Here is a 16,568-nt window from a genome sequence, read left to right as displayed (position 1 = left end):
CTTAGTTATTTCATATCTTATTTCGCTATTTTGTTATTTGCACACTATTGCAAGTGTTAGTTGTTAGTCAAAATTACTCAAAACCACTAATCAAAACTTAGGACAATTGTTAGTTTTTGACATCCAATTAAGCATACTTTCTTGGGACGAACTTAAGTGAATACTTACATGCAAATTTCTATGATGATCGAGTTATAGTTTCTCGTGACTTGTGTGTTTACTTGTGGTAGTTGATCTTAGTATTTATAGAGTTTTGAGCACACATCAAAACTTTTTGGCTCCGCTGCCGGGGAGTGTGCGTTAGATTGGACTTTGAAATTCAACTACTGATTGTTCGATCCTTTAGAGAGGATTTATTCTTCCAAAAGTTACATTTATTGTTATATTGTTGTGTGGAAAACATCTTGTGGTTGTTTTGTGATCATGGCTAGGTGGTTCATGAAATTGAGGTATAACAAGGATCAAGATTGTGAGAATCCACTATCCGAGCCCCAAGAAAGAAATACACGGTTATTATCGATCAAGGGATGAAGGGGTTATAAGCACAAACTTTGAAGCGTTACCTTTATATTTTTTCGACACAGAGGGCGGAAATCCAACCGGGGAGGGTCCTATTCCCCAAGTTCCTCACGATCTTCAAGTTCATGAAGTTCCACCACCGATGGTGGATCCAAATGATGTTTCTATGTGAAGTGCTAGACTTAGTGCACCACTGACGGTTGCACCATTAATTTCTAGACCTGCAATTAGGGCCAACAATTGGAAGATTGAATGGAATTTTTTGACGTTGTTGAAAGATGTTCAATTTGAAGGCAAAATGAATGAAAATCCATATGAACACCTTGATGCTTTCAATGAACTTTTTGATTTATACAAACACCAAGGGGTGACCGAAGTTGCTTTCAAGTTTATAGCATTTCCATTTTCGGTAATGGGGGATGCTAAATATTAGCTCAAAAACTTAGCACCTGGTTCAATTACAACTTTCCAAGATTGGATACCATTTCTACCCACCAACGAAGGTGGAATGTTTAAAGATGGAGATAAATTCTTTTACTCAAAGGAGTGGTGAATCTCTTCATGATGCTTGGGAGAGGTTAAAGAAATTGTTACGAGCTTGTCCTTAACACGATTTGAACAAGAAGGATCAAATTTATGTGTTTTATCGGGGCATTAATGATCAAACTAGAACTATTCTTGACTCCTATGCAGGAGGTGTGTTCATGTATAAAATGCCTACCGAGGCAGAGAGATTTGTTGGATGATATGGCCATTCATACCTTTGTGTGGAATCCATCGACAAGAGAGTATTAAAGGAGAAATGTTGCAAATGTTGATAATGAAGAGTATGGGGGAGTTACCTTGTCATCCTTGTCTAACAAATTTCAAACCTTCTATAAACAAATCAAGAAGTTGCAACAAACAGTTGTTGCAATGCAAGTGGGGTGTGAAAGGTGAGGCGGTCCTCACTTTACAAAAGATTGTCATCAAGTTACTCAAGTCAATGTGGATAATATACCGATGATGACGGAGGCTCAAGAAAACTATGCGGGATATGTTAGGAAAGGTGATTTGACGATTAGTGATTTTCTGGGCAACCAAGGTTATCAAGGAAACACGGGTTTCCTAAGGGGTAGTTCATCGGGCTAAAACAACAATTATAAAAACAACCAAGGTTACCAAGGAAGTCAAAAGCAAGTATCCTTTAATTTTTAAGGAAACTGACCACCTGGATTCAACATCAACAACCGAAATAACAAATTCACCCACAACCAAGGTTATAATCAACAACCCTACAATTTGAACCAACAAAACTATCCACAATCCAATCAACAACAATTTCACCAAAACCAAAGCTACCAAAATCCCAATACATCCAACCAATACCAATCACCTATGAAACAACAAGTCGAGACTAAACTATCTATTGAGGATATTTTAATGAGTTACATGATGAAGGCGGAAACCAATGTAGTATTGTTGAAACAAGAGAATGAGTTGATAAAGCAACAAATACGAAACCAACAAGCCTCAATTCAAAACTTAGAATGAGATTTGGGACGTGTTGTAAACCTCTTATCGAAGAGACCACTTGGTACTCTTCCATCAAACACACAAGTCAACCCAAATAACCATAACAACAATGGTCAAACCCGAGACGAGCATGTTATGGCTATCTCTAACTGTCCAACACCTACCAATACACCTACCAATGAACCAACCAATGATCAAGAAACCATTGAAGATGGTCCACAAGAGCCAAAGGTTGAAAAGAGTGTAAACTGGGGGTCACAGGTAAAAAGAGTGGAGGTTCACTAGTAAGGGTTTACAAAGCACCGGTTCAATATCCAAAGGCATTGAAGAAGGACAAACTTTCAAGCCAATACGAAAAGTTCTCCAACAAAATCAAGCATGTTAGTGTCAAAATGCCACTTGCGGAGGATTACAAGGATATGCCTAACTATGGGCGATTTATTAAGGATCTTATTTGGTCAAAGGGTAAATACCAAGTGGTGTCGGCTGCATTTCTACATGAAGAATGCTCGACTATCTTGCAAAAGAACAAGCAACCACCTAAATTGGGCGGCCCATGACGATTTGTCATACCTTGTAGTGTGGGAAACTTGAACGTGTATGCTGCATTAGCCGGCTGGGGTACAAGTGTCAACTTGATGCCATATTCTATCTACACAAAACTTGGGCTTGGTGACCTAAAACTGAAAAGAATGGGACTCAAATTGACTAATCAAACGTTTGATGGCCCAATAGGTATAGCCAAGGATATCTTTCTTAAAGTTGAAAATAGACTTTGTAGTCTTAGAAATTAAGGAAGACATCCAAGTCCCCATTATTCTTGGAAGGCCATTCTTGAACACCGCGGATACCATTATCCTTGTTCAAAAGCAACAACTTAATATTGGTGTGGGGGATGATAGATTTATTATCAATATTCAGGAGTCCATGAAAAGGCCAATTGTGACCGATGATGAGTCTTGTTATCAAATCGATGTGATCGATGATTGTGTTGATGAGGAGTTGCAAGCATTGCTTGATGTTGATACCACGGATTTGAACCCATTTAGTGAAAGCAAGGATTTTGATGTTGAAAATGAGTTTGATGACTTAATGAAAGTCTCATTTGAAGAAGAAGAAGAAGAAGATATTGCCAAGGAAGATGAACCCTTTGAAGATCTTGACAAATATCGGTTCCGAATCAAATCTTCCTTGGAAGAGCCACCCGTTTGGAGTTAAAAGAACTCACGAAACACTTGGAGCATGCTTATATATGAGATGCATCTCAACTACCAGTAATCATTTATTCGAAACTCACCGAAGAACAAAAGAATCGGCTGATATCCTTTCTAAAATGCCACAAAAAGGCAATTGCTTGGAAGACCATTGATATCTCAGAGATTCATCCATCCTTTTGCACTCATAAAATCCTCTTAGAGGATGAGTACAAATCCTCCATCTCGGATAGCCCATGGGTGAGTGCGGTCCAAGTTGTCCCCTAAAAGGGTGGCACTACCGTTGTTCTAAATGATAAGAACGAACTCACTCCCACAAGGACGGTGACCGGATGGAGGGTTTGTATCGATTACCGAAAATTAAATGATGCTATAAGAAAGGATCATTTTCCTTTGCCCTTTATTGACCAAGTGCTAGAAAGGCTAAAGGGTAAGGAGTACAATTGTTTCTTGGACGGGTTTTGTGGGTACTTCCAAATACCTATTGACCCCGAAGACCAAGATAAAACCACCTTTACTTGTTCATTTGGCACTTTTTCCTATTGAAGGATGCCCTTCGGTTTGTGCAATGCACCCGACACCTTTCATATGTGCATGATGGCAATATTTCATGACATGATAGAGACAACTAGTGTAGGAGCCCTCGCTTCGCGTCGGGACTCCGTTTCGGATATAATTTGTTGTGTTTGGTTCGTAAAATTATTTAACGATTATGTCGGTTAAACATATCCCGAGTCGTACAAAAATTTAAAGGCGATTAAAAATTTAGGTGGATTTGTTGGGGAGTTTTATGGAAAATAAAGAAGTTACGATTTAGCCCTTGAAGTTTAACTTTAGACTCCTATGGAGTTTTCATTTTTTACCCTAGGAATTTACATTTGGCTCCCTAAATTTTATAATGGTTGTCAATGTTTGGTGCGGTGTCATTGTGGGTACAACCTTTTTGCACGACGTACAAACGATTAAAGCATGAGGAAGAACTATTCAGAGATAAAGCATGAGGAAGAACTATTATCTTTGTCTTTTAGATATATATATATATATATATATATATATATATATATATATATATATATATATATATATATATATATATATATATATATATATATATATATATATATATATATAATGAGTTGCGTAGTTAATTTATAATAAGAAAAAAAGTTAAACAATAATAAAGTTAAAAATTATGTGGTTGATTTAATAATAATAATAATAATAATAATAATAATGAATAGTTATTAGTTAGTATAAATTATGTGGTCGATTTATAATGAATGGTAAGTTTAATGGTTAAATTATAAAATGTGAAAACTTTGTGGTAAGTTTGTAAAAGCTATAAGGTTAAGTATTATAAATGGCGGGGTTGAATTGTGAAAGTATAAAAAGTTTGAGGAAATTTGTAAAACTTATGAATGTTACTATTCATTTGGGCTATGCCATTTAGTAGTAGTAGTAGTAGTAGTAATAATAATAATAATAATAATAATAATAATAATAATAATAATAATAATAATAATAATAATAATAATAATAATAATAATAAATAGTTATTAGTTAGTAAAAATTATGTGGTCGATTTATAATGAATGGGAAGTTTAATGGTGAAATTATAAAATGTGAAAACTTTATGATAAGTTTGTAAAAGCTATAAAGTTAAGTATTATAAATGGTGCGGTTGAATTGTGAAAGTATAAAAAGTTTGAGAGAAATTTGTAAAACTTATGAATGTTACTATTCAGTTGGGCTATGCCATTTAGTAGTATAGAGTAATTATGGAGGTTTTTATGGATGACTTCTTCGTTTTTGGAGATTTTTTTTTATTCAAACCTTGCAAACCGTGAGAAAATGCAAATGTGTAAAATTGTGAAAAATGCCACTTCATGGTGAATGAGGGCATCGTTTTGGGACATAAAATTTCCAATGATGGCATGGAGGTTGATAAGCGTAACGACCCAACCCGTCGATTTTCGGCCCATAAAATTTTTTCTTTTTTAATACACATTAGATAACACTTTAGGTCCCATTACACAATTTGTAAAACGTATTTGTTTTCACATTACGTCTAACGACTTAAATAACATGTACATTACAAAATTAAATCATAAACCAGGTTATACTCATGACCCATTTGACTAAACCAATATACGTCACATGACCCGTCTAGTTATTTTTACACAAAATCGAGCATGGTGATTGGGACTACGCTACCCAATCCTAAATCCAGTCCAAAAGCAAGATCTTCTAAAGCAACCTAGCCAAGATCTCTAATCCCCACGCTTACCCGCCGCCATCACGCGAACCTATAAAAATATCAAAAACGAGAGGGTAAGCTAATGCTTAGTGAATGTAAAGATACTATACACATACATATGCATAAAATGACTACGCATCACTAAGCACAAAGTAAACACATACCACCTCCGCATAGTAAGCAAGCTAATAATGAGCTCATACACAATGTAGCTACACGCTACGTAAACACCAAGCTAACGCCACAAGATTAGCTACAACACAACAATAAGTATACGCATATACAATAAATATACTCAACAACATCAATAAGGTTAACCCCTTAACCTAAACCACATGAAGGTTGGCCAAACTTCACGCGCCTTAGTGAATACGAACTTCACGCGACTCACTACCTTCAAACAACTTGACTATTAAGGATGGCCGAACTTCACGCGCCTTTATGAATCCGAACATCACGCGACTCATACCTTAGTCAAACATCACAATAGGGTTGGCCGAACTTCACACGCTTTAGTGAATCCGAACATCACGTGACTCACTACCCGAATCATCTCCACGACAAATGCTAGCAAAACCCATCGCCAAAGGGTTTATCCAACACGCTAGCCAATCACAACATCAAGGGTAGTAACCCAAAACGCATAAGTGTATCACATGGACCTGAAGCACCAGAGGAGTCCATTCTCCCACACAAACATACAGTAAACCCAGCGAGGGTCACCCTACACACACGCACCCATCCTATGCATACATACACGTATAGTAAATTTACACTCACCTTAAATGCCTCGATGAAGTTCAATCCAAACCCGCAACTCGCTAATGGAACGTACCTATTCCATTTATCACATAATCATCAATACAAACTCATTTGGACTCTCGACCCACCCAAATGAACAACAAGTGCAAATCACATCCTTTTTCACTTTTAACGCTACACGAAGATCCAAAACCAACGAGACTAGTTCCCGCGTTCCCGAAATACCCAAAGACACCACATTTAGCCATTAAACACACACTAGTCAGCATATTCACCCAAAACCCATTTAACCCTTAACAAAGTCAAATTCTCACATTTACAAGTTTTGACTTCAAAACGCTATTAACTCACGTTCATACTTTAACTTAACTCATTTTAAGTTTATAAACCTTGCACATACGACAATCGAACCGAAATCACCAACAAACCCTAATTTTGACTCTATTCAAAATTAGTCAACCAAATGTACACAAATGGTTTCCACTACTTCAATAATCACTAATACTAGTGATTATTCACTCTTTGCAAGTCTTACATGTTTAAACTCATTCACCAAACCCAAAACCCGCCTTCGTCACTTATAAACCCGAATCCTAGTTATCATCTTCCATTAACAACTAGTGGGGTTCCATTTATGAACATACAATCAAAAGCCCTAAATTTAGATGATGAACACGATAACGAAGTTTGGAGTTAGAGCTTACCGCTAGTATCAAGTTGTAGCTAAGAACGAAGAGAATAACGTTTCTTCTTGCTCCAAAGATCGAATCCCGCTTCTTCCCTTCCAAATCACACTTTGAATCAATTGGAGTTTTGAAGGAAATGAGAGAAAATGGAGAAGAAAAAGAAAATGAAACAAAGGAATGAGTGGACCAGAATTGGGTATATAATCTGTCCCATATGTAAAAAGACCAAAATGCCCTCACTTTCCCTTTAAAATTGCAAAATCCGAAACCAGTCACCTAGGAGCGCCGCGTCGCGGTCTTTTTTCTCCTCGCCGCGACCAACAACGTGGTCTGGTGGTCTTGTTAGCATGTCGTCTGATCTTGATTTGAGTTAAATACCGCGCCGCTACCCACTAAGCAGCGCCGCAACCTAGTGTGGGTTTTGTCCACCTTTCGCGTACTTGAACCCCAACACACGAACACGTCTCGTACCCTTCATACACTAGACGTATATACTCTCTAGAACACGTATAACAACCCTTCGATCACTCTCGTACTCTATTAACATACATGAAACATATATACATACTCGATACATATATATATATATATATATATATATATATATATATATATATATATATATATATATATATATATATATATATATATATATACATATATATATATTCGTTGTACGTCGTACGTGCTCTTCATATATACATTGTATGAATAAACGGGTCTTACAACTCTCCCTCACTTATTTCAATCACGTCCTCATGATCCGCACCCACACTTAGAAGTTAGACATCAACCGCAACCGCTCGCCTCGACGCCGAGCATCCGGTCCTTCTCTACCCATCACATAATCGTCTAAGCATGGCACAACTCACCGACGATTCTCGCCTTTAAAACCTTCACCAACCACTTCGAGGTCTAACTCGGGACTTTTCTGAAGACTTTCAAGGTCTTTATTCTCAATTTAAGCAACACTTACTCGCTCAATCGCACAAACATCGACTCTTCATTCAAACACGTTGCCATTATTCTCACACATGGCATTCACAACACGAAACTCAGTAGTCGATTCAACACTTCACACTTCGTGGTCATTCTCCATTGGGCCGACTTCCGCTAGCCCGCACGATCACGTTCACTATATAGGGATTGTACAGTAATCTCCAATAGCTAACTCCCCCACTTAGGAAAATTAGTCCCGTACAATCACCACCAAGATCATCGCATCTCGTGGAATTTTAACTTTCCGATTTACAAATGACCGCTCACAACGTTGGTTAATTTCATCATCTCTTCGCAAACAACTCTTGAGGCATTCAAACCTCGACTTTCTCAACTAAGTTAAATCCTTGGCGTTCGCTAAACACCATCACCAAATGTCATCGTACCCTCGGGTTTCTCACCGACACCTAGGTACCAAATAATCACCGGAGTCAACACTACACTAGTTGGTATAAGGAAGGCACCTATCGTCATGTTATGCAACTCCCGTCTATGCCATCAAGATATCAACACTCAACCCTTTCGGATTTACACTTGATGCAACACTTCATCTAACGTCTCGAAATCAACGAACCAAACAAACTTCATAGTTCAACGCTCGCATCACACTAGCCACGACCGCTAGTCTCAACTATTTAGGTCGCATAACGAACCTAACATCCTTTCACTTATCGTCAAGGAGATGCTTGGAAACACCAAGTCTTATACCCTAACTCACACTTATCTTAACTATTGACACGGTTATCAACAACTTCAAAACTAGTCAACACCCGTGACTTTACTCGCACTCATACGTGGTCCACGAAAATGCCTTTCGAACGACATACCACGATCACACACAAATAAAAGAAAAGTGGCCATCAAGAGTGTACAACACTCGCCACACAATCACCAATCACCATCTTAGTCATCAAAGGTGAGATCAATCAACATCACTCACCACGTCACGTTCGATCGCTAACGAACATCGTATCACTAGCTAATATATATTGACACGCCTTGTCAATTTCGCCAATCGTACAATTTGCATTATGGTCTCGTCACCATACACTTGGTTAACTATACACAGTCGACCCAAGTCAACACACATCTCTAGACTACACCTATAAGGCTAGTCGATCACCAAGTGAACTAATTCGGATTTGCTAGTCACTACACCGTATGGATAACAATACTCGTGTCATGGTGCTACCGACTCCGTGGTTCACACTTTGGTGTTACCGGCTCCATGGTTCACACCCTAACAACTCGTGTTATAGTGCTACCGGCTCCTTGGTTCACACTATAACACACGTACCATGATGCTACCTGCTCCGTGGTTCACATCATAACACATTCGCACATGCTATGGCACCACCTGCTCCGTGGTTCAAACCATAACACAACAACACACGCTCTTTTGGCCTCGATCACAACGAGTAGTGTAACATCGCGCACTGCTACACCATAGTAAATCCTAACGGATAACACTAACCATCAACACATGCTCTTTTGGCCTTGCGAAAGACCATCGGAGTTCACAACATCCATCAGTGTACTTAACACCGCGTACACTAACCCCCGGGTGGCATCTTAACACCTCAATACTTCACCCTGAGTGGCATCTTAACACCTCGATGATGTACCCATCAATATACTTTCCGGAGTGGTGTCTTAACACTTCGACACTTCACTCGTCACGTGAAACGTGGTGTCTTAGCACCTCGACACTTCACATTTCCCGCTACACAAATAAATACATTATATACGTACACGCATAATTATTCCACTCACTAGGATACTATAGCCTCCAATGTCCTACGAGACTCACTCAAACGAGCTTAACGCCCCAATGCCATATCACAAAATGCCTAAGCAACAAAGACTCACGCAAAAGTCAAGGCATCAAACAAGCAACACACTCTACCGAGTGTAAATCAAAATCACAATAGTAGGCCGACCACCCGCTACTATTATCTCCAACAGAGAATAAAATTTAGCTAAGTCCTACACTCACACTGCATTTAACACAAAAGTACATTATACAAAAACAACATAAACGTACCTCATCGTCTTCTCCTGAAGTTCGCCGTCCCTAGCGCGGGACACTCAGCTTTGCGATGCCCTTTTCCACGACAATTAAAACACACAACACCACCATCACTCAATGTCGGGCACTCCCAAAACTTGTAACCACTTTCGCCACATTTGAAACATCTAGATGCACTAGAATTCGATATTCCTTTACCACATTACTCGTACCTCCAATTGCGCTCTTAGTCTTCTTACTTGGAGCACCATAAGAATCGACTCTTCTCTTATTTGAAGGTTCACTAACCCTCGACCTCGAATACGATTCGAAACCCATAGCCACGGCGAATAACTCCGCAAATGATTTTACTTGACCAAGGCTAATTTTGTACTGCAAGTCATCATTCCAAGTTTCATAGAAATCTCCCATCAACACACTATCCCTTCTATTATATTCCTGGAAAAAACGAGCCTTCGCCATAAAGGTCGTCTTAAGAGTATTCAAACCCATAGAATCTTGTTGCAAATTTCGCAACTCATCACGCAATTCTGACAAATCGGCTCGCGTCCGGAACTCCTCGAAGAATTCCCTCTTAAAATCATCCCACGATAACCTCATGAACGGTTCTTCACCAATGATATCAATCTTACCATCCAACCAATCCTTCGCCCTACCCTGCAACAAGCTAGTAGCGAGTCTCGTCCTCTTCTCGGGAGGGCATTCAATAGTGCAAAAACACCCTTCGACATCCGAGATCTATGTTGTGCTTATCAAAGGATCCGGTTTCCCGTCATACATTGGAGGTTTAGTTACTCGGAACTCATTGTAACTAAACTCCTTTTTACCATTACCATGAGGCTCGATAAGCCTTCTTTTGAACTCGTCTCGAATCGTTTTCACTTGCTTTGCAACCTCGGCTTCAACCCTAGCCGCAAACTCATCGTAGCTATTTCGTTCCTCACTCGATGCACCTCTTCCCGTCACCATTCTAAAGAATGCAAGAAATCGATTAAACACGAACAAAAATCAATCATACGCACCAAACCACCCCATCTTGCTTGACACTCATCGTACATCACTTGTAGACACGATCTGCACACGTAACAAGGTTTGCAAGTCCTTGTTACGCACACACTTCGTACCAACTCATTAGTACAACGACCATCTTGCTCAATGACAAACACAATGCAATAATAAGCGCATGCAAAAACAAGTGCAACACAACACCATCTTAGTTAGTTAACCTACACACTAAGGCACTAACTATAGTCCCATCCGACCCGTACTCCTGCAAGTCACATAACAACAAGAAAACACAAAAAGTCTAAGTCTAGGCACCTATCTCAAGTCACCTAAATCCCTTAGACCATGCTCTGATACCACTTGTAACGACCCAACCCGTCGATTTCCGGCCCATAAAAATTTTCCTTTTTAATACACATTCGATAACACTTTAGGTCCCATTACACAATTTCCAAAACGTATTTGTTTTCACATTACCTCTAACGACTTTAATAACACGTACATTACATAATTAAATCATAAACCGGGTTATACTCATGACCCATTTGACTAAACCAATATACGTCACATGACTCGTCTAGTTACTTTTACACAAAACCGAGCATGGTGATTGGGACTACGCTACCCAATCCTAAATCGAGTCTCAAAGCAAGATCTTCTAAAGCAACCTTGCCAAGATCTCTAATCCCCACGCTTACCCGAGCCGCCATCATGCGAACCTATAAAAATATCAACAACGAGAGGGTAAGCTAATGCTTAGTGAATGTAAAGATACTATACACATACATATGCATAAAATGACTACGCATCACCAAGAACAAAGTAAACACATACCACCTCTGCATAGTAAGCAAGCTAATAATGAGCTCATACACAATGTAGCTACACGCTACGTAAACACTAAGCTAACACCACAAGATTAGCTACAACACAACAATAAGTATACGCATATACAATAAATATACTCAACAACATCAATAAGGTTAACCCCTTAATCTAAACCACATGAAGGTTGGCCGAACTTCACACGCCTTAGTGAATATGAACTTCACGCGACTCATTACCTTCAAACAACTTGACTATTAAGGATGGTCGGACTTCACACGCCTTTATGAATCCGAACATCACGCGATTCATACCTTAGTCAAACATCACAATAGGTTTAGCCGAACTTCACGCGCCTTAGTGAATCCGAACATCACGCGACTCACTACTCGAATCATCTCCACGACAAATGCTAGCAAAACACATCGCCAAAGGGTTTATCCAACACGCTAGCCAATCACAACATCAATAGTAGTAACCCAAAATGCATAAGCATATCACATGGACCAGAAGCACAAGAGGAGTCCATTCTCCCACACAAACATAGAGTAAACCCGAGCGAGGGTCACCCTACACACACGCACCCATCCTATGCATACATAAACGTATAGTAAATTTACACTCACCTTAAACGCCTCGATGAAGTACAATTCAAACCCGCAACTCGCCAATGGAACCTACCTATTCCATTTATCACATAATCATCAATACAAACTCATTTGGACTCTCGACCCGCCCAAATGAACAACAAGTGCAAATCACACCCTTTTGCACTTTTAACGCTACACGAAGATCCGAAACCAACGAGACTAGTTCCATCGTTCCCGAAATACCCAAAGACACCACATTTAGCCATTAAACACACACTAGTCTGCATATTCGCCCAAAACCCATTTTGACCCTTAACAAAGTCAAATTCTCACATTTACAAGTTTTGACTTCAAAACGACATTAACTCACGTTCATACTTTAACTTAACTCATTTTAAGTTTATAAACCTTACACATATGACAATTAAACCGAAATCACCAACAAACCCTAATTTTAACTCTATTCAAAATTTGTCAACCAAATGTACACAAATGGTTTCCCCTACTTCAATAATCACTAATACTAGTGATTATTCACTCTTTGCAAGTCTTACATGTTTAAACTCATTCACCAAACCCAAAACGCACCTTCGTCACTTATAATCCCAAATCCTAGTTATCATCTTCCATTAACAACTAGTGGGGTTCCATTTATGAACATACAATCAAAAGCCCTAAATTTAGATGATGAACACGAAAATGAAGTTCGGAGTTAGAGCTTACCGCTAGTATCAACTTGTAGCTAAGAACGAGGAGAAAAACATTTCTTCTTGCTCCAAAGATCGAATCCCGCTTCTTCCCTTCCAAATCACACTTTGAATCAATTGGAGTTTTGAAGGAAATGAGAGTAAATGGAGAAGAAAAAGAAAAAGAAAATGAAATAAAGGAATGAGTGGAACAGAATTGGGGATATAATCTGGCCCATATGCAAAAAGACCAAAATGCCCTCACTTTCCCTTTAAAATTGCGAAATCCGGAACCAGTCACCCAGAAGCGCCGCGCCGCGGCCTTCTTTTGTAACATCCTATTTTTCATCATACATGTCCGAGGTACGTAATTGATCTTTAAAATGTTCATACTTGGTTGTATAATTGTATAAAGATGTTTGTACGATGCGTGTATGAAGGGTACCAAGCATGCACGTGTTGCTTGTTCGAATGTCGAAGAAAACTGGACATTGTTTGAGTTGCAAGGTGTGTATGTACCTTTTTGACCCCAAATAAAGTTTGAGTTGATGTTTTAAAACCTTACCAATTGAAAGGAAATCTTACTACGTTTCCAACGATATTTGATTCATCGAAAACGGAGTTACGGTCAAAAAGTTACGACCAAAACAAGTTCAAAAACCGGGAAAAAATGTGCCAGGCGCAAATTGCGGCTGCCAGGCGCAATTTGGGGCTGGCTGGGGGTGAAAAGTCCATTCAGGACCCAAATGGGCACCTTTGGGCGGCCGTTTTTGCGGCATGGGCGTAAATTGCGGCTGGGGACGGATTTTTGATGATTTTCTTGATATTTTGAGTTTTAAAGCAAGGGTTATTCCGTCTTTTTGCGTATGGATCTGATTGGGACTCTAAATCTCAACCACTTATCCATTTTTATTCATTTCTTTTCCATTTTCTTTCTCTATTTCCTCTCAAAACACAAAACCCATTTAGATTCAAGGTTAGATTTAAAAGTGAAGATTTGAGATTCGATCTTTAGAGCAAGAAGTAAAGTTTTTCCCCTCGTTCTTAGCTACGACTGGATAGTGTTGGTAAGTCTTAACTCCATGTTTTGAGTTTTAGTTAATCTATGGCTAGGGTTTGGTCATTTGAGACTTGTAAGACCCATTTGGGGATTTAATGGGTGAATTTGGGTTAATTTGATGTAAGGAAACCCAAATGGTGTTAATCTAGGGTTTGGTCATGCAAATTGAGATTTGTAAGTGTTAATTGTGTTGTTTGTCACTTATACACTTGTGAAATGATGAAAGGGTGTTAATGGGTTAAGTTTGACCAAAACTTGTAAGTCTAAGTGTTGAAATGGGTCAAATGGGTGATTGTTGACCTACTTGGGTGAGATGGGTATGAAATACAAATCAATTGTGTTAGTTGGTGTTAGTAGACTCTAATCACTAGCTTTTAGTGATTTAAGATGGGTCTTGGCCATTTATGGACGGTTTTGGTGTAGTTGAGTTATTTAATGCAATTAGGTCATTAAATGCTCAAGTGTAAGTATTGTGGTTGGTTCCACAAGTTGTGAATTGAATGTGTACTTAATGTATTAGGTACGTTGCTTTGAAGTTTCGGAAGTGCATAATCATCCTCTTGGTATTAAGGTGAGTGTAATAATTATGCGTGTACGTATATAATGTATTTATTTGTGAAGTATGAATGTGGAATTGTCGCGGTGTTCAAGACACCACATTCTAAGTAACGAGTAGCATTGTCGCGGTGCTCAAGACACTACTCATTGTTTGATTGACATGTAGTATTGTCGCGGTGTTCAAGACACCACATTGTCATGAGAGTGGAATTGTCGCGGTGTTCAAGACACCACTCATTGTTTTGATTGACATGTGGAATCGTCGTGGTGTTCAAGACGCCACATTGTCATGGGGGTGAGTTAGTCGCGGTGTTCAAGACATCACACAGGAGATTAGTGATTACGTGGTGATTAAGTAACACTAATGGATGTTATGAACTCCGGCAGTCTTTCAAGTACCATTCCCTTGTGCGATTGGTTAACCATGGCTGTGTGAATCTGTATTTAGCATATTAAATTGTGAACCATATGCTATTGTTATTGCTAGCTTATTGTGAATTGCGGATATTAGTTTATGCATGATGTTTGCATAGTTGTCGAATTGCTAGCTTGTATGTGGTATTGTGTATGTGTTTGCAAGTAAGTAGGTTGTATATGAACATGTATAATTATTGCATTCACTAAGCATTAGCTTACCCCTCTCATTGTTTATCTTTTTAGATGCAGGTGCGGATAAGGGAAAAGGGGTTGTTGGGCACTAGGTGTCCCGTGATGATGCTTGTTGAAGCTTTTGAAGTTGGCCTAGCAATTTGGGTAGTTTAGCCCCAAACTATGCTCGAAGTGTTGTTTGGATTAAAACTGTTGTTTTTGAATGGGTCAAACTTGTAATGCATTTGGTTAATGGCCTTTGTGCCTTTGTAACATTAAACTTGTTGAATGTTTTAATGGAACATGTGGAATGGTTTACATCATTTAAATGGCGCGTAAATGTGTATTGTTATAAAAAAAATATTCGTATGAAATACGGGTTGGGTTGTTTCAAGTGGTATCAGAGCATGGTGTAAGGGATTTAGGCGACTTGAGATAGGTTCCTAGACTTAGACTTTATTGTGTATGCGTTTATTGCGGGATTTGTAGGAGACGGGTCGGACGTGGATTGGTTAGTGCCTAGGTTTATGTGAACTAACCTTGCGCTAATTGTTTTATGTTGTGTTTGCAATCATCAAGCGAGATAGACGTTGTACTAGCAAGTTAATGCGATGTGCTCGTGTAGCAATGTCTAGCTTCCATTTTTATGGGTTCAAATCGTGTCAAACGAGCGATGTACGATGATTGTTGAGCAAGATGGGGTGGTGAAGTATATGTGTATGTTTATGACATGTCTTTCCACTCCGTTGTTTAACCAAATTCCGTTTTATAGAATGAAGATGAGAAACGGACACGATACCGATGGCGGAGGCTCAAGCGAGGACTCCGAGTTTATGGCCAAGGTGGAGGCCATTTTGAAAAGTCATCATGCGGGTTTCCTAGAAGATGTTAAGAAGATGTTTCTAGATACGATTGACGAGCAATTAGTCAATGTAGTAAAGGAACAAATTAAGGTTGTCCTTCAGGAGGATAAAGTTGGAAAGCGAGACTTTTTCTATAAGAACTTTAAAGATGCTCAACCTCCTACTTTTAAGGGCGAACGGGACCCACTTAAGAGTACCCGATGGATCTCCGATATGGAGGGGGCTTTTCGTACTTGTGAATGCCCTCTTGATAAAAAGACGAGGTATGGTTGTAGCATGTTGAGAGGTGATGCTAAGTTGTGGCGGGATGCGAAAATCGAAGTTTATGGTGAAGAATTATGTATGGACTTTACTTGGGATGAGTTCAAGGCGGAGTTTTTCTAAGAGTACCGAACTTCGGCTGATCTTACTA

General features: G+C 39.1%; 1 non-coding gene across 1 annotated transcript; it reads right to left on the bottom strand.

The window, feature by feature from the left end:
• Window positions 1–1,027: 1,027 nt before the first annotated feature.
• Window positions 1,028–1,135, bottom strand: LOC139903106 (small nucleolar RNA R71). The gene has a single exon (XR_011777950.1). It is a non-coding gene; the product is annotated as a small nucleolar RNA R71 (small nucleolar RNA).
• Window positions 1,136–16,568: the final 15,433 nt, after the last annotated feature.

The sequence above is a fragment of the Rutidosis leptorrhynchoides genome, chromosome 3, assembly GCF_046630445.1.
Source record: "Rutidosis leptorrhynchoides isolate AG116_Rl617_1_P2 chromosome 3, CSIRO_AGI_Rlap_v1, whole genome shotgun sequence".
NCBI classification, from domain to species: domain Eukaryota; kingdom Viridiplantae; phylum Streptophyta; class Magnoliopsida; order Asterales; family Asteraceae; genus Rutidosis; species Rutidosis leptorrhynchoides.
Note: the sequence above shows the minus strand (reverse complement) of the source record. Positions and strands in the feature narration are given on the sequence as shown.